This window comes from Ptychodera flava, chromosome 6 (assembly GCF_041260155.1).
Source record: "Ptychodera flava strain L36383 chromosome 6, AS_Pfla_20210202, whole genome shotgun sequence".
In the NCBI taxonomy this organism is placed as follows: Eukaryota; Metazoa; Hemichordata; class Enteropneusta; family Ptychoderidae; genus Ptychodera; species Ptychodera flava.
In genome coordinates this window covers 26,495,735-26,516,538 of record NC_091933.1, presented here as the reverse complement: position 1 = coordinate 26,516,538, position 20,804 = coordinate 26,495,735, and the positions used below count along the sequence as shown (strand labels likewise).

Below are 20,804 nucleotides of genomic sequence, written 5' to 3'. Positions count from 1 at the left end.
CAGATGTAAATCATTAGCATCTACCCTGAAGTGTGCATGTACCTGTCATACTACAAGTCTTGTTTTGTATGGACAGGTAAACTTGGGTAGCAAACACCTGCACCGATTCATAACACAGAAGTTTTTCAGGGAATCTTACACAGGTATACCTGATCATGCGTGTACCGGTATACCTTGCACTGAGCTAGTGTATCCATTTGCTGGAAACTGCAGAACTGCAGCATGCAGCATATTAAGCAGACGTACAGGTATGCAACCACACAATTGCAGCAGGTAATCAGTATAGAAGGTATGCGGTCGCATTTACTCTGAACTTGTACACAGAATCAGTACTATAGCAACAAAAGTTACTCTTAATTCAGGTCAAGGACTGCTTGATTGAGGAGCAGTTTTTTATTAGTAATATGCCTGTAAACACTTCATATAGTGTACGAAAGCTTTCACTGCGCATGTGCAAAGGTGGTTAGAGAGATCATGGGTCCCTTCAGCTTACAGGTGCAATACTGGAGGATGTTGTGTGGGAGGCAGCCTCACTTACAGAGATACCCGGTATAGGGCTGTTCGCAAATGACGTAAATGTTCTCGCATATTTATGCAAAAAGACATTTATCCACAAATTTATTATGCATTTTTGAAAATTATATATGCAATAATGACGAAAATAACTTCGCAGGTGACTACCAATGTTATGATGAATACCAGAAAAGACAATATCAATAATACAACAAATTGGATGGCTCAGTCAATGAGTCCAGAGATTGCATGATCTTTGAGATGTACAATTTTGAAACAGTCTTTAGGAGATCTGGTTTCTCCTCTTCAGTGACACTACGACTGGCCTCCTTCAGGAAGAGCGTTTCTTCTTCTCACTCAAGAGTTATTGTCAACTTTACACCTCAGTGTACTTCCCGGAGTCTTGGTCATAATTCCAAGAGACCTCCCGCTGGCAAGTGCGGAATATGACGTGACTGCCTGTGAGCTTAGCAAATGTTACCAGTGAATTCTTATATTGAAACTGAAATTAATTTTAATACCGGCATCCATACAGTGTCAACACACCATGACATGTAGATAACGGGCATCAAAGATAGCATTTTCCTTCTGTAACACAAAGCTTGTTTCTCCTGCTTTCAGTGAAACATCTTGTCGGATGCACAACAGCTACAACAAAATCTACCACTTACCCGAGTAGGGCATTTGCCAGAAAAGGTAACATGATTATTTCCTTCAGGTGTCAGCCTGACAACTTGAAAAATGTTGATTAGCCTGAAATCAATACAATCATCAAAGGGTACAGGTGATCACATATATACTGAAGTAGTCATCATAAAAAAAACATCATAAAAGTTTAATCTCACTCCACGTGACTGCGCCGAAATTTCACTCCTTTCCTAGCAAATTATGGTGCAACTTACAAAGCTACCCTTGCAAAATCTGGACTGCCAAACTATGGATGAGAGTGTGAATTAGCTTACACAATTTAAAATGTAGTACACACACTGAAAAGCTGTGTGAGGAAATGAAGGAGTGGCTCTCTGACATTCGAACACTGATCCATATTCTGTCCTTTCTGGTAGGAACAGAATTGTATTCGGTATATAAGCACATTGCCTACATGTTCTTTCTCCCTCTTCCGAGATCAAGTTGGTGTGAGGGTACATTAAGCCTGACAAAGTCCTGTAATGTGTGTGATACAGGTATTAAACAGGCTCGATCAGCTCATTAATACAACACAGACACATCTGGACAAATTATGACTCATCTTTTTCCACAAAATGCACAAACTGTAAGGACAATCTGACCAATTGGTTAGACATATTGGCAAGCCATAAGTTTCCTTCAACATAATGGAATCTATCAAATATATAACAGGAGGGAAAAAATCGGCAAATCCCATTAGAGACGAGAGTTTCATCAATCCTATTACACAAAGTACACCAGCAATCAAAAAATTCAATCAAGCTCGCAAAGCTGCATATCTAAACCTGTCCTCAAAATGGCAAAACTATAACGATCCCCATGATGATCAAATGAAATATCACCAATCAGTGGGGAAATATTGCAATAAAACCAAATTAATCCATTCCTACTTCCCCTCTCTTCTCAAAATTTGAAAATCATGAAACGATTTCATAAAATATGTAATGAAGACTTTCTCATTGAATATTAAACCAGAAGATTCAACGTAAAACACAGCCACATGCACTGAACAAGCTCATATACTTATATTGTCATATTTATTGCCAATAAACTATGCATGTGAAATTCAAGACCAGAGGATTGATTTGCCTCTCGTGTTGTCTATTAATGGAAAACATCTTCCATATTATTAAGGAAAACTATGTTAGCTGAAGACAATATATATGAGATGCATTACTGTGAAATGCTCTGCACTTGGCATGATGACCTTTGACCCTTGAACTTATACTGGTGCATGCAGGTGAATTATTTTTATTGTACTGTCAAAAATACTGTCCAGTATGTTTATACTTATCGTGCATCAAATCAAAATGGGCTGTGCTTAGTTCCTGGCGTGGTTTTTCTGATTCCAGAATGGCTCTGGATGGCCTCAATTCACAAGGTTGAAGTTCTGAACAGTGCACATGCCATCCAATAGTCTTTGAAGATTGAAGAGATGATCAATTTGATAGCAATTCTAATTTTGTGATATACCCTTCAAACTGTATCATGAACACTTAATTACACACATCAGCATGCTGGTTTTAAACAAGTAGCTGGGCTACTATGCTGTGCCCTGCAGAATGTCCTCAATTGCGTTTTGTTTATAAACAGAAATATGAAACATGCCTCATGTTACTCGCAGGAAAATTTCTTTCCACCTGGAAAATATCGTCAGCATATGTGTTTCACTGCAAAAAATCTTAACTTTGACATTTAGAAAATCATCAAGCAAAGTTTTCCTATCATGGTATAAACAATGATGATTGACGAATGAAAATCGGATGAATCAATTTTCAACAAAAATGTGATCCTGACATTTCAGCATGCCTGTTCAATACATTTAGATGAATATGTGACCAACATATCGGGAAAAAAAGTTTTACAAAAGCGCATAGGTCAAAGGGTTAAAATGGCAATTGATTTATTTATGTATTGATTATCATTACCTGCAGGGCCTAGGCAGCAGAGTCATAATGTTCCCTTCTGTTCTACTTGCTTGTTTTTTCGTCTTGAAAGCTTTTGAAATCTGTTATTTTGATTTCTATAGCAAGCTGAACAGTCAAAGGTCTGCAAAATACTCCTAGTATTATATGATGACAAATGATACTCATTGTTTTGAAAAATTTTAAAAATGGGGCAAAAACAGCAAATAAATCTGTCCACAGTAGTATCACACAATTTCAGTCACTCAACATGGCAGTTCCAAGGAAGTGAATTAACAAAAAAATTACAAGATGCGGAACATGATAATTCATTCAAATGAACAGAAGTGATTGGAAAACAACAGTCAAAAGATGGCAAGGCTCATCTAATCTCGTAAAGACAACAATAACAGTTTCTGAGGTAAAATTCTCATTACAAACAACTCTTTTCTTCCCCATTTTCATTCAGGCTACTTCAGTTGATTATTTTCATTTTTCTTTTTTTGATGAAATATTCTGCAGGGCACAGTACAGTGGCCCAGACGGTCCCAGTGGGCCATCTGATGGTTCAATAGACAAGTCAGCAATGCTAATCATCTACAGCACCAGTTTTGTTCCTCTGGGCCTTCAGCAACTGTTTTGATTTTGTAAGACTTTTTTCTTCTTGCCATTTATTCTTTTTTTTGCTTTCCCTGTTTCTGCATCCTTGTGAATCAGTAGAAAACAATAACACCAAGGTAACTTAAAGATAAAAACACTTCAATTCTATTACCTTTATTGGGAGGCACTGCTCAGATTTCCATTTGAGAAATAAATCTTATTATACAAACTTTTATCGCAATAAATAGATGTTCAAAACACTTCTCAAAGGTTTTTGTACCATTAGCGGAATTTAAATCCTTTCAGTAAGCAATTGTCGGATTGTCTGATAAAAGAAATCAAATGATGTAACAAATATTCATATGTGTACATTAAAGTTTTTGCAAGTGATTTCACGCCAAAAATCCAAGTTTGATATCACAGGACTGATTTGTACACAGCAAACAAATTAAGAAATCTAACTCCGATCTGAAGAAAATATGGAAACAATCTCTTAAGTTGATCAAATATCAGAACTGCAGGCAAATGAATGCAATGCATCAGTCTTACATGGTTCATTTAACGCTTAGGTCCATTGGAAAATAATGATTCAAGGGGCCTGCACAATTTCTGTACCATTGAACTGAAACCACAGATGAATACTGATCTAAGGGTGACACTCCATGGGACGTGGACATTGCTCTACGGTAGCCTGCCCACATGGAGAAACTCAATCGCCTGTGCGCTTGGAATTTCAGTAATGTCTTGGCTATGTAGGTAACCCCTTTCTCCGACGGTGCCCCCTCATTCCAATCACAATATGTACAGTGGTAATATCTCCTGGCTCTTGTGTCAATAATACTGATGCACCAATAACTTTGGAAAAGTCTTCAATTTATGAAAATTGTCGGATGCAGACCACACGAGCTCAGGAAAGCAAGAGAAAATACAGTGAGATGCTGACAGTAACGATGCACATCATACATGTAGATGCACATTATTATTACTCATCTGCTGGTTTGAGCAAGTATGACAGCCTAGCATTTAATGCACACACAGTAGTCTGAACACAGGAATGATAGAACCCGCAAATTTAAACATACAAGTGTCCTAAATTCTTGTAATTGCATTCTACCCAAACATCATCATAGACAACTGTCAACCTCTCTTCAGAACCTGCACAGGGAATTTTTTTTTTCCATCGCGTAAAATGATTTGTTTGCTTTCTTCATCTTTAGTGAGTCTGTTTGAAAGCATGCACATGGCCTCTGCATAAATAGGGGCATGACTTGGGGTATTCATCAGCAGAAAAGAAAAGATATCATTTCCATGAACACTGCCGGCATTTTAGCCCTTGACCGAGGGCAGGAAAAAAAGGAATGCGGGAGTCTGCCATACTGAAGACTTGGAATATTTGGAATTGACATCCCGAGAAAAAGCCACATCCAGACACAAAAAGTTTCCCTGAGGAGAAATGAAATCAGTGCCAGTTCATGCAACACATGTACAGTGAGCTCCATGGACATGTGAGCCGTAGCCGAGTGGCTGACGAGCTACAGCACTCATGTAGCATTATTACAGCTGTAGGTGAAATCACTCACTCTCTCTGTACCATTATGCACATTATCCACAGCGATCCACCCTCAACTCACCGTCATCGTTGATTTATCTGGGCATCAAGCGTAATGAATCCATCCTCTCAGTGATGGACCTGCATTACGACCAAATATGATTTCCCCTCAACTTTCAATCCCAATTTTCTGCTGTTCTTTGAGGCAGCATGTGCAAACGGCAATGTGTACCAAATAAACTATAAAATATGCAACCTCCATGTGAAGGATATGCGACAAACACTTACACACACACACATATACACAGGCTCAGAGCATACATGCAGCTTGTCTAAGCTCATTTTTTCCCGTTGTTTTTTTTCTCCTACCTTCTTTGTTTGTTATTCCCAGGGGATATCTCACCTCCTACCGGAACCAATTACGGTAACATCACGTTCAAGGCCTCACCTTTTATATGGGAAGTCAGGTCTTTCACAAAACACGGAGGATTAAAGCCGCCTGGAGAACACGGCCACACCATACCCATGGAAGACTTAATAAGTCCAAGGGGTTTCCCACAATGCACTGGGGTTATGGATGTCTTTACGTCTTGATTGAAATGAGGAAAACCAAAGATTACAGCGGAGACATGAATGCAATGACTGCATACTAAACATGGCTGACATTGGATGGGCTATCAGCTGCAAAAACAGTCAATAATCAATCAAAGAAAAAAAAATCACTCACACAAAATTGAATCTGTCGTCCATCTCAATCACTATCCTTACAAATCTGGAAAATAAAAACCGGGTATTGTGCAGCAATCTGATAATAAAATCTAGTAAGTGCTTTTCTGGACTCTATTTAAGATACAATTAATACACTCAATTCCACAGAAGATTACATAAGGCTCTCCTGATAGGTTGAACTTTGATTGGGCTGTGATTATGTTGTAATATCACAGAGGTAGAGATCGCTTTCAGTACAGCGGCTCTGACTCACTGTTATTCCAGTGACCTGGAATGTCATTTCAGAGTTTTCTTCAAATGCAGCTATTAAAATTGTACAAAGCTCAGCTCCTGCAGTAGACATAACATTTACAAAGAGAAAAGAAGGTATCTTCTCCGGTTCATGAAATACAACAAATACTGACCCATAAAAACTGATGAAAATCACAACAAAGATACTATAGAAGTACTGTTGTGCAGACCAGGTATGTTGAAAATCACAATAAAAATACTGGTGTGAACACTGGGATGGAAATTAATTAATAATTATCAATTGTTTTTTATGGTGCCACCGGATTTAGAGCAAAGCTATTTTAATCTGGCTACATCTTTTGGTAAACATATTCTTTTGGCACCCTGAATTCCACTGTCAGGCTTCTTGTCACATATAATTACAAGGCTGATAGCAACGGAAACAAATGAACCCTGGGATGCCTGCAAAATACACAGAGTGACAATGTCAAACACGGAACTGTGATTACACATTTCCATGTATGTCACATGGACTTCACTGACAGACAATACAAAATCCTGCATTGTTCAGCCCGGAAAATTATTTCCGTTAGAAGCTCAAGCTCTGCAAGCGCTGAGAGGCAATGCAAGAATTGCTAATCTGTAGGCATCCAGTGATCTAATATTAGAGGAAAATCAACTGGCTATTGGTTTACTGCTCACGCAGAATGAAATATCGTCACATAACGGATGAAGCAAACATGCTGGAACAGATGGTAAAGGATCTTGCGGTGGGTTTCCTCACAAATGATTTCTGACATCAGTCCGCTGCAAAATAAGCCCTCGCAATACTCAGGGCACGATGCCTGCATGCAGCTTATTATTTAGATTGGCCAGCTACCAGCCTGGCATGCAAATTGAACAGAATTCAAGCGGGAAAAACATCCAGCACTGGTGTCAGTCTAAAAATTATTCAGCATCCATAGTTGGAATGTTACAGATGTTTTTGCTTTTCCATTTGTGCACGCTTTTCAGTGTGCCTGCTCACTCATAAATATTTCTATAACCTGCCTCTCAGTTTGTATTTGTGGGTGAACATATTTCTTCTTTTTGATGCATCTGTTTCTTTTCAGTTGGAAAAACAGAACACTTTAATAAATTTGACAGCAGCAGAACGAAGTTATGTATTTGGGTGCTTTCATTTTAGGTTAAAAAATTTGAAATCATCGTCAAATGGATGCAAGATCATCTACAAAAGCATTTAATGCAAACATTGTCCATAAATGCCAAATCACAATTGACAAAGATCCCCCTTCATGGGTTTTTGATACACCATAAATAGTTAGCTGATAAAATGACTTGTCTTGAGATTGTGCTATTAGCACTAACATTACAAGATTACTACTCTAAATTTGCTTTTACACAGCAGAACTATGAAATGTTGAAATCATTTCTTAAACACAGACAACAAACGCAGTGAGTGTACGGGAATTTTCAACAAGCTAGGGGTACACTATATAATATTGTAAACTTGAGGGTTAAAAGGTTGGATTTCAAGAGAAAATACTTCAAACGCCTTACTGTAATGCCTGGATGGGTATTGCTACTGGTTTTCACCATGTTTGACATACCGTTACTAGACCTGCATTTACATGCATGTACTGAGTTGCGAGCCAGAAACATTGAGTTTTAGCAAATTCATTACTATTGAATGTGTAATCAAACCGATAAAAATACATGTTTTACATAAGTTTTAGTGATATTTTCAAAGTACAGTACTAAATAAAACTGGGAATCATAATTTCCAAGTTATGAAACAAAGGGGCAATCAGACGATCTTTTGGAGTTGGTCAAGTGAAAATCGTTCATGGGCCATAATTACAAATAATACCTGTATTGTACATTTGCCATTGGCACAGACAGTTGAATATCTTAACACATACTTGTACCTATACATTGCACTGGTATCATTGACAGTACCATACGAGTCAACATGTATCCAGTCACATAAGATGATAGTATCAAATATCACAATATCTGAAAAGCAGCAAATTAAAATGCAATGATATTGGCGGTGGTAATCACAGCTAGATAAATTATATGCAAGTCCATTCCCTGCAAAACCCTTTTCCATTCACCATACTCAAAATGTCAACACATATAATGGGCCCACGGAGACAATTGTAGACGTATAGGGCTGTATATGAGAAAATGCTGGTCATGAGGTTATATATACAGTTACCATCATTTACCGCAACAGGAAGAGCTACTTGCTGCTCACGAGCACAGTGATCGGCGCACAGTGACTGGCGCGATCACAGGCTTGGCAATGAATATCAATATAAAAACTGTCTTATTCTGATGACAGACAAAGTACGCACAATAATTCAGAAGAAAAAAAAGGCGATGCTGTACTGAGTTGATTCATGACAGGAATTGGTTTATGTCGGCTGGTTATACTTAGAGACTGGGTGATGTACAGTGCTAAAGATATTGGCAAGTACCTTGACTGGATTAGGGCATGATCTATGGGCACTGTACGTTTTAAGATGATATGGATTTAGATCATCCCTTCAAGCCTTGTTTTGATGCATATGCTACCTTTTCAAAGATGGCAGCTTTTACGCTGATGCGGATTCAAGATGTCAAAAACAAACCACAAATGAAGTTGAAGTGAAATACATACATGTACATGTTAGCTTTTCACAACTAATCTTTATTCTCTTGAGCTCTTGTCTTTGCATTTTTGCTGACAAAAACAGGAAGTGCATTATCATGTAGTTAACAGCTTTCCATAAAATTATACATTTTGAAAACACACACATCAACAACAAAAACAAGAAAATCAATAGTTTTTTCAAGCTTCAATCATCAATTTTGGCAGAGACTGACTCAATAATAATACAGCTTGATCAGAGTTTCTTCACAAACTTGAAACGGATTTCAAATTCTATCCCAGGTCTCAGGTCCCTCTCTGCTTAATCATGAAATTTTTGCCTATCCCCAAGGCAGACTGATAAAGCTCCAATCAAATTATGCAAGGTCATCTGGGTTCAGGCCATGGATAAAGCAGGCTTAGTCTGATCATTACTGTTGATGACAATAAGAAACTCTGGGGGGTTTCAGCATAACAAACAGGACAGAACTGTTAGAACATACAACTTCATGTATAACACTCAATAAAATGTTTATTGGAATTGAGTACCAGTGGTACTTCACGCCCACACAGTGCAATGACAGGGGGGCGGACATTGATTACTGTACGATGGGTGAAAGTCATGATATTGGTATTCCACAGAGCAATCAACATCAGGCAGAGAAAATTATTGGTAGCACAGGGATCAAACACAGAGGCCCCCTGTAATTGTAATTAGTTATTCCCAGCTACCGCCTGCATGAAGAAAATCACAGTGACGGCTCCCTCTCAATTCCCGCTCTGTTGGGATTCAACATTACATGCACAGGGTGGGTCAGCATTCTGGTTTGTTAACATCTTCGCACATCAACAAACTCAAAACAAGCAATGAAAGTCATCATATTGAGCGTGTTTGCGAGCAGCAATCAAGACATGGCTTCATTCAAGATGATTGCATTTGTCCACAATCATGGGTACATCAACACTATTCATTGAGAACACATGGTGACTGTGAGACTGAGGCGCTGTTTTTCGTCCCAGTTCAAAGTGGAACGATCTATACTTGTGCATGACTATACCACTGCACTGTACAACATTTCCTGTTCAATGAATGGCAACTCTTTCTACTGAAAACAAAAGTAAATGATGACAAAAATCAAGAATTACCACACCAGCAAAATTTAACGACCATACAATGCAAAAACTTGTCCATGATTAACAGGTGGACTCACACGAAATATTTCGAAAGGAAGACACTTCTGGCTTCTTCATGATTCTTATGACATTCATAAATAGACATAAACATTTACCATACAACAACTACAGTACTTTTGAAAGCTAATACATACACTGAGAAACCACCTGTTGTCTGTTCTCAATTTTTCGCATGACTTGTAATTTCATGTTTTACCTGGGTATGTCTAACTCCCGTACATGTGAACTGCAGTGTATTTTCAGCACAAACAATAGAGGAATGATGAGGTCTACTTGGTCAAGCGTTTATGACAACACAGCCCTTTCTTACGAAAACTGGTAACATGACAAAAACTGGACATGGTTTATCAAATACTTGGCAATATCAGATCCCCCATCACTGGTCTTAAGCATTATCACATGAATATTGCCAAACATGTACATGATGCTGGTAATGCTCATTGAAACACATACCGTGTAGGTACAACGTAAATCTTACACTTCTGTCATTTCCTTACACCCCAATCAAGCTAATAATAACTTGAATTTTTCTGTTTCCAGTCTCATTATTTGCAAATATTAATAAATTTTATTATGCAAGGAGTATGTGGTGCAGTCATGAATATTCATGTCAAATTATGAATATTTATATCGTACAAACTGGACAGAAATGTACATTTACATTTCTCGTACCCAAGACACGGTGAGATCCTACACAGGAACTGACAGCACCGAATCTTTTTAACTCAGCAATGCAGACGTGCAACCAGTGTAGATGAATACCTACAAAACTTCGAAGTCTTTTTGAGCATGTTTTTGAAAAGGGTTCTGAGGCAATTTCAAATGAACAGTGTTTGGAATAAGCATTCAAGTTGGAACATATATGTAATAAACTCATAAATAAATAACCAAATGTACCTGTTGTGTTTTGCTAACTTTGACTTTGAAAACCAAAATGTTACCCGTAGATAACAAATTTTCGAAACCTAGCACCTAAAGATTTGATTTCATCTGATCACAGGTGGTTGTCTACCGTATAGTCACTGTATACACTGAACAGCTAAGTAGGCCTTCACCGAAGACTGCACGCTTGCTTTTATCTTGCCATATTTTGTGTTGATTTTCTAATTCAATTACTCACTTCATGATTATTCAGCAAATTTTTAGCTCTGGGCTGATGGATAAATGGCACGCTTTCATGATGAGTGGATTTGCGCTGAATAATGAGTGTCACAGTGTACTAAATTAGATCTGTCAACATCTCTGTCATACGAAGACAAATAGCTATGCTTGTGCAAAACTCAATGGAAGGTGTCAAGGCACCCCTTTCCTTCCAAAGATTTAGTAAAAACACAGACCTGAAAACTGATTTAGGAAAGTTTTTTTATTGAATTACATTTCTGTGATGGTCGAAAAAACTCAAAGCTTAAATTGCTGCTTGTGTGACAGCAGAGTGACAGGATGGTTTGCTGCGTTGCTCAGAGGTGTGTTTGGGATGTTATAGTATTCAAAATTAGTCAAAAAAGGCAACATCAATAATGTAGACTATAACAAGCTCTCTTACAGGGCTGTCCATGTGACTGGTGTATTTCCACTCATCCTCCCATCTTTGTTTGGCCAATCGTCCATGATGTAGTTACTGACACAAACAGCATCAGTCATGGCAACTGAAGTAAATCTGGCAGTTTATGAAAAACAGCATAACCTCTGACCTCAGGCACAGCTCAGACTGGATTGCTTTTTGGGCTAACACATACATGTATTCTCAATGCGTCATTTACGAAAATAGCAATTTTTTCAACGGATTTAAGATACAATGGAAAAATGTCAATCAATTAAAAAAAATGTTCTTCTAATTTATTGTGTACTGTAATTATTTCAAAGGAAAACAGAGAAAATCATTGTCCCCTCTTCCATGACTGTGCAGGGATTGTTGAATAATATTTCTAACATAGGTTTTTCATTGAAATCATCAAAGTAGGCCTTTATGTTTAGATTGCACAAAGACCAACAGATCCCCCCACCAGCAGGAACAGATATCAACATTGTTAGCAACAGAGCAGCTATAACATAACATGGACTCAAGCAAAGCACAATAGATAGAATTCTAGATGTTTATGTGTGAATCACAAATGCATTTTTGACAAAAGCTGAGCCAGTACCGGTATGTTTGTGCTGCTGTATAGACAGGCCTTGTGCACTACTACTTGTAGTCTTTACTTGACAAGACTATACTCTTTTCACTGAGATATAATCGTTTTTGAAATCAGTACCTAAGCTGGATTATCAGAAGGTTTTACTGACATTCCTTAAAATGCAACAAAATCTTCACAAATCACTTTCATATTTCCTGTATTTCTACTGTACAGTTTGATCTTGAACAGATCACACTTCCTATACCTAACAAAACTACAGAACTCCTTTCAGCGATACCTTTGTGGCTATTGAAATGTATCCAGGAAATATCTCTGTGACCTTTCCATTTTAACGATGACCTCCATACACAAATTACTTTTGATTCAAAAATGGCACTCATGATCCATCATGTGATACAATCCAATTAAGGCTCCCCGGGTCTCACTTTAAAATCACCTGAAAACAACTCCCTAGTACATGCACTTTTCCATGATGGCTCCTCAGCTCATATATACATTACTCATGCATCTCTCCATGTATTTCAATTTTTACTGCCCCTTCTAGTCGAACGACCACTGTGATTAATGGCTACTCAGTTCATGATCAGTGCCTCTAAACTGAAAGCTTGCACCAAATATATCACCTTCTTCTTTCTACAAGACTCCCTAGCTTTGCCATGATTTTTTAGTCAAAGGGTTCCCTGGAAACACCTACAGCATAATTTCAAATCACAACTTTCATCAGTGATGGTAATTCATAGAGGGAACTTGACCCTAAAGGTAAAACACCAACACAGCCAATCAGTTGTGAATTATTAGAACGGATGCTCCTATAAAATTTTCAATCCCTGCTTGTAAGTTACGAGACTATTTTTCACCCAATGTCAAGGCCATGTCAAGGATTATTTTGGTGCGAGATTGAATTTGCTAGTAAGAGGCCTCATAACCTGCAAGTGTAGAGCTTTAAGAACATTGTAAAACATGATTGTTTGCAATGAATCTGAAGATAAAGTATCAGTGGCTGTGAACCTGCACACAAAATTATGGATATTATTTTGAATGAGCACCATTTTTACATAAAATTCACTCTGGTGAAACACAACCATAAAATGACTGACCAATCTCTCCTTTTAGAAGCATCTTCAATTCTTGGACATCACAGTAAAGACATTGTAGATCATAAGCAATAGATACAAGTTTACAGAACTGTATATTAACATAAAAGATATAAATAAGGAGTAAATGAATAGCATAATCGCAAGTATTTTCTCATGTTTTTGCATTTGTGACACACTACTTGGATATATTTACGTGTTCATGAGCAGCTTTACAGAATACCTCTTTCCAACAAAAGTAAAATGGTTTTCCGCTGTCCACATTTGAAATTTTTGATGCAAGTAAACCATTTTATCTGATAGCCTCTCATGATGCTGAACTCTCAGACTCTGCATAAAAAACGTCAATCAGCCTAGTCATCAGGATAAGAAAGAGAGAAGCTATGAATATTCATGAGAATTAATTTTTGCAATACAGCCGGACAGTGCAGGAACCAGTCCAAATTCAAGACAGTGAAGAGATGAACAAACCAGTCAAAACTGACTTTAAATTTTGAAACATCAACCATGATCCTGTCTTGAAAGCAAATTACAGCTTCCTCTTTGCAAAGACACAATCAAGGGAACAGTCATAGCACACCAGTATGAGTGCGGACGATGGAAATCTTTCTCACTGGAATGAGAAATTGAAATACTCCATCACCTTTCTGGTAATAACCATCAAGTTTTATAGCCAGACAGGGAAATGAATACATAAAAAGGAAATAAATATAATGACATGAATGAAAAATATGCCAAGATGATTGAAACTATCAACTATGCTAAGCACAATCTGATCAAAATATTATCCAGACCGACTGAAAGTTTATTCAGTCGTCACATTACAAAAAATCAAAGTCAGCGACTTGACGAGTCAAAATTGCAATTTATTAAAATGCAGTCATAAATAGTTTACTTCAAGGGTGACAGTGCATTTCCCAGAGCTATGTAATACTGTAAATTTGGACTCACAGGGGCTAAGAAGGGCCTTATGGCTTCATCAATCACATGAGCAAATGTGCAGAGGGCAGGCACTTCACGTTCATCTGGATCCTGCAAATTTTTTGTACTTTAAACTTCAAATAAATGATTAGTTTTGAGTATTTATCTAGTCTGTCACAAACGAACACAAATTGATGACAAAAATCAATCATAATGTTTCCAAACAGCGACTGTGAAGCCTTGAAAGTATTTACTTGCATGAATGTCCAGTATATAATGCAAGTGTAAGCTCATAGATGTCTGGCGCGGTGTGACTAAAAATAGAACTATAATCCGTATTATCACAAAACACTAGAGTCCTATTCTTTTTGTGGCCCTTTCCTAGGGTAGAGAGTGAAATAAATGGCCGTGGAAAGAAAAAAAGGTACTGCAGAACGAACATGAAACTGTGTCAACCTTTCCATAGTTTCCCCCTGAGGTGCTTTTCTCCACTGCACAGATGATGTTAATTGGTTTTACGTTATGCAGTAACGGCTGCACCTAGGCCCAGTGCATTAAGACTGCAGTCAGAGAGTGGTGTTTAAATGGAACGCTCACATTCTAGATAAATTACAACATTAAAATCTAGACGAAAATCATACCTTCTGAGATCAAAGGTTCCCTGGGAAGATATTTTGAAACACACTGAAAGCGAATAAATAACTCAAAAAGAGTCCAGACAAGTGTTTTGAATGTGAAGCTGGTTCGGAGAAGACGTGAAAGACAAGTAGCACTATATAAATTTAAATTTACTGCCATCGAGCGTGTGTTTTATTTCCAAATTGAAAGTTCTTGTGCAACAACATGGTAAGCTTGCACCCTATGGATGCTGAAAACATTAATTTACAGTTGCTGCGCCACTGCTAATTCCCTTTGCCATTCAATTCTCAATCCCAGCATCCTCTCTTCCAGACATTTCCCATGCTTTCAATCTGGGCACATTCAATTCAAAACTGCAGAGGTCAGCCCTCTTATTTCTTTTTTTAGTGTTCAAATGACTACACAAAATAAATGAAAAATTTTTTGTTTGTTATAAAATGCGAAAATTCAAGGAAGACACGACAATAGAAATACAAAAAGTTCATACACCTGCCAATGGGAAACTGTGCCGCCAACATTACAGAATCCTTAACCTGGGGTGCCTTGGACAAAAGAGAAGCACTGATTGGTCAGATGATGTCACATGCCATGCAAAGGAAGCCCTGCCGAATTTACATAGACGTCATACAAGGAGATGCAAATACAGATTGAGGAAGAATGATTAATTAGACATCATACAAACGGCTTGCCTCACTGCATTATAATCCCATTGCTAAATTTTACATCATGAAGTGAGATTAAATTTCATTTCAAAATATCAGCAGCATTTGACTTCACCGTGTACTTGAACTTCAAGAAAAAACGGATGAGCTCTGAGCCTTGGTGACGACAGAAAAGAGACAAAACCCACGCATGCCTATGATGCATGCCTTACTAGCAATACGTAGCAATGTTCAGCTGCTAGCCTACATGGCTTTGATGGAAACCGTAGTCTTGAAATGGCTAAAACATGAGTTACCGTAATCCACAGAAATATTGGCTACAGCCATATTTCAATATGAGATAGTCTCCCCTTTACTTATCCTCAGTCATCATGGATCGATAAGCAACGGTACTATCATGAGCTGAAGTCGACTGGAGTGCGTGAGTTCTTCTTTAAAAATTGACAAAACACATCCTGTCATCGGAATTTAGAGTGCCATAAATACTACATTGTGGTTTCTCATCCTCAGGAAAAGGTCAACCAGTCAAATTGTTGTGGGGTGAATATCATGATGTGTCGCAACGAGTTAAATATATGATTTACTCACCTACTCTAGTTGGGTAATGAATGCTTTTCTGTCCCAGATCTGATGTGAACTCTGTCAAAACAATAATATGGAAAAACTTTGTTCAGTGAAATTAATATGTACTGTACAATATGATGTCCACATTTCCTTTAATGCAAGAGATGTGCAGTAACAAGCTTTGGTCTAAATGAGGAATACACTGCAGAGTTTGCCATCCTTGAGGAAATTTTTTCCAAAGTTTATCACAATACAGTTCTAATCACTTTAGCCATAATATAAAAGATATCATTTTCCTGACTTTAAAATAAACATAGGGCCAAAGTCCCTGAAGCTACTATAGACATGGATACAAAATTAAGTATTTCCTGACTGTATGAAATTATCTCACTAAGGTCATCCTACGGACCTGTAAACCAAATATTAAAGCTGTCTGACCAGCGGTTTTGAAAAAACAAGCGACTCAACAGTTGACAGAGCTCTGCTGTGTTATGTAGAGAATAACCTTTTGTGACACATGTATTGATGAATAAGGTGGATATCATTGATAGCTCATTTCAGGATGGTCTGACCCAAAATGGAGAAAAAAATTCCGTAAAAATACAGATTTGCATATTTCATCACAATTTGAACAAATCTAAGCTGGGTTATCCCTAGGGACCTGTATACCAAATAACAAAGCTGTCTGACCAGTGGTTATGAAGAAGAAGATTTTTTACCAAAAACGCCTTTTTGGTGCTAATTTGCATATTTTCAACAATATCAAAAATTAATAAAAAGAATTTCTCAAAATCATATATTTTATCCACACAAAAATATCAAATCAGTAAGTACTGCAGTTCTCAAGATATTTAAGTGGACAGACGCCTCACAAACGGGCATACATACATACATACATACATACATACTGACAGTGCACGCCGGACAGATACCCATCCCAATAGCTTCTATAGACTATATTAGTCTATAGTAGCTAATAAACGAGAGTTAATTACATTCTAATGAAAGTAAACAAGACTTGCTTAAATCAAGATTTTCGTCATAAAAACAGCATATCTGTCAGGTTGTAAAGAATCTGAAGCTGGTTATCTTTTTATCAGTATTTTCATCCTATTAACCAAGCACATTTTAACTTTCAAATAAACATTGTAAGTAAGTTCTGTTGAATAAGTTGAGACTGTACATACTCAGAGAAAGCACACTGAAGAGACAAATGTTTGAAAATTAAGAAGTTCAAGGTCATCAAAAGCATCATGTAACTTTCATTGCACTGTTTATACAGATTGCATAATTGCTATAAATAGCACATGAGGAATCTTACAGCCCAGCTTTTACCATAAAAACCCTATCACTTTGACCACTCTTTTAATTGACCACTCTATTTTTTTCCTCAAAGTCATTTTATTTTATCCTTACCAAGCCAACCATAAATGGAAATTAGAACTTTCTCTATCTCTATTTATTTGACCACCCTATCATGACAAACTATTTTGAGCAATTTCTCTTAGATAACATACAGGGCACAATAAATGACGGTTCAGAATATGTCAAAGTTGGGATTCAGGAAAGTTGCCTTTACATGTTTTAATCCTTCAAGATGGTAAGCATTTCACTATGAACTGTCAAAAACGTTGAACTTTCTGATAATTCTACACTAAAATTATTTTGGCTTTGATGATTTCCTAATGAATTCAATTATTTAAAATATTTATTTTTTTCTGGGTGAATTGATAGGGTTTATACAGTACAAGAATTACATACAATGTAAGTCAAATTTCGATCAAAAATAAAAAAATTCCTTAAAAATACAGATTTGCATATTTCATCACAATTTGAACAAATCTAAGTTGGGTTGTCCCTACAGACCTGTATACCAAATAACAAAGCTGTCTGACAAGCGGTTATGAAGAAGAAGATTTTTTACCAAAAACACCTTTTTTGGCATTAATTTGCCTATTTTCAACAATATCAAAAAATTAAAAAAAAATAGTTTCTTAAAATCATATTTTTCATCTACACAACAAATATCAAATCAGTAAGTACTGCGGTTCTCAAAATATTTGAGTGGACGGACGCCTCACAAACGGACATACATACATACATACAGACTGACGCCGGACGCCGGACGGATACCCATCCCAAGAGCTTCTATAGACTATAGTCTATAGTAGCTAAAAAGGAGGTAAAACAGAATGGGTAAATGAGAAGTCAATGATCTCACATCCTATCCCGCATACACTTCAATCAAGTAATGTAACCGTTGAATTGACTTGAGCATTTCATTTGTAGATTTTTCTCTTTGCAATCATTCACTGCATTTACAGAACTATGCTTACTATGTATGTAACTGTGTAGCAATGGTAATGTGGATGAGAGTATGCGTGTCTCTTTGTGAGATAACTTCACAATCTTTCTATAGCTACATGGTTACAAACATGTTTACTGCACAACTTTATAAGGTTAAAAAGGGATGACCATGCAAATATCTTTTTTTTGGAACACAGGTGTGTAGAAAACTTATCACAGAACTCTGATTGGACAAGAATACATGTACCGGTAGGTACATGTAGCTTGTGCATTCGCCCAATGATGAATGGCTTGGCCTGAATACTGAGTACAACATTTGGTGCAATTTTGTGGTCATATCCTCAAATCCCTTTCCTTGCCTGTCAGGGGTGCAACTGAACAGTGTGGAAATGGACTAATTGCGCATCAGTAATATTTGCATTTTTATTAGCACATCAATATCTGTGTACTTGCAAGTACATCAATAGTATCTTGTACAAAACCCATGGAGTACTTGTACATGTATACACCTTTATATAATGACTGTGTTGAATTTCGTTGAAAGTATGCTCAGTTTTTACTAATGAATTTGCAAATGAAAACAATATAGCATACTTCTAATATGATTTGATATGTCATCAGTTAAATGCCTAGATACATGTATTGGTGATAGATTGAATGTGAATGCTTACTTTTGTAATATCACCAGATATGAACTGTAAATGCTCACGTGTTTCATTATATATTGAAGTTATGTGTAAATTTGAACCTTTGCCACATGTTTGCAACTTCATTGAAATTATTATGATCAACATAATGAACAGTAATCACCGCCCATTAATTCTAAAAGGTCATGAAGTTTACAAATATGTAATTAGCTGAAATAAAAATATTAAAGTTATTTGACTGCGTTTATTGTATCACCACTTTATATAGCAAGTGTAATTACTGATGGCCATGTGCTTCAAGCCATATATGCCAAGCTGTGAAAGCTCATTAGATATGCAAATTATAAATTAGCTGACATGAAAATGTTAAATGACTTTCGATATTGTTTTAACCTAGTACCTGGTATAATCATCAATTTACATAGCATGTTTTGCCCACTTTGATCAAGTAAATCCCGGTATATATCCCTAATAAGCAAAGCTCATTAAAGATGTAAATTAGGAATTGGCTTAAATAAAAATGCTTAATGATTGTCAATTATGTTGTATCATGGTATCTGTAATATGTGTAGCAAATTTTGTCAACTTTGGTCAAGTCAATTCAGATATATATCTCTAATTAGGAAAGATCATTAAATATGCAAATTAGGAATTGGCTGAAGAGAAAATGCTTAATGACTTTCAATAATGTTGTATTATAGTGTCTTTAATGTACATAGCAAGTTTAATCAATTTTCATCGAGTCAATTCAGATAAATAGCCCTAACTATGAAAATTCATTTAATATTCAAATAAGGTTATGGCTGAAGTAAAAATGTCTTTTGACTTTCAATAATGTTATATCACAGTATCTTTGATGTATCTAGCAAGTTTCAACAACTACAATCAAGTTAATTCAGATATATATCCCTAATTTGGAAAGTTCATTAAATATGCAAATTAGGAATCGGCTGAAGTTAAAACGCTTAATGACTTTCAATAATGTTAAATCATAGTATCTTTAATATACATACCAAGTTTGGTTAATTTTGATCAAGTCAAATCAGACATATATCCCTAGTTAGGAAAGTTCATTAAATATGCAAATTAGCATTTATCTTTCATGTCACCCCTTAATGGTTCCCACTGCTGATATATCTTGGTGTGATCAACATTTGTAGCAAATTTCATCAAATTGTGTGTAGTAGTCCTTAATGAATATCCGTTTTTTCTAAAATCATTAATTATGCAAATGAGCAAAAAGTATGCAAGCCACACCCCCCAAACACTAATCAGTTCTTGCCATTTGCTAACTGAATATATGTACCAGATTTGATTCTGATCTGATAAGCCGTTTTTGAGATATCGGACCAACAGACAGACAGACAGACAGACAGACAGACAGACAGACGGACAGACAGACAGACAGACATCGCTGCGACATATGCTCACGTGTTACACACGTGAGCAAAAAACTACAGTTACCAGAGAACATCCAATGTTGATACATTGGTTTGAACTTGTATGACATCTTTTCAGAGATGTCATGGGTATGCTACAAAATTCAACTTGGCAAGTATAGAATTGGCCGTGAACCCAGCACAGACTAACATGAAGGTGCTTTGGAAACTAACAATGCATGGGTATGGTCAAAGGCAGCAGGCATTACACAATATGATACACAAAGGCTTATGATTATGACTTTTCATGAACAAATGTACCAGCAGGGTTCCTACACCCTGGGACAAATAAATATTCCAGGGCTTTCCAGGATTTTTTGACCAGTTTTCCACGGCTATTTCAACTAAAATTAA

General features: G+C 36.8%; 1 protein-coding gene across 1 annotated transcript in view; it reads right to left on the bottom strand.

The window, feature by feature from the left end:
• LOC139134413 (plasma membrane calcium-transporting ATPase 3-like) overlaps positions 1–20,804 on the bottom strand; it is a 139,831-nt gene that overhangs the window by 84,972 nt on the left and 34,055 nt on the right. The window contains 1 exon segment of the mRNA XM_070701275.1: positions 16,082–16,132. The gene's annotated coding sequence lies outside the window, so the exon portion shown is untranslated.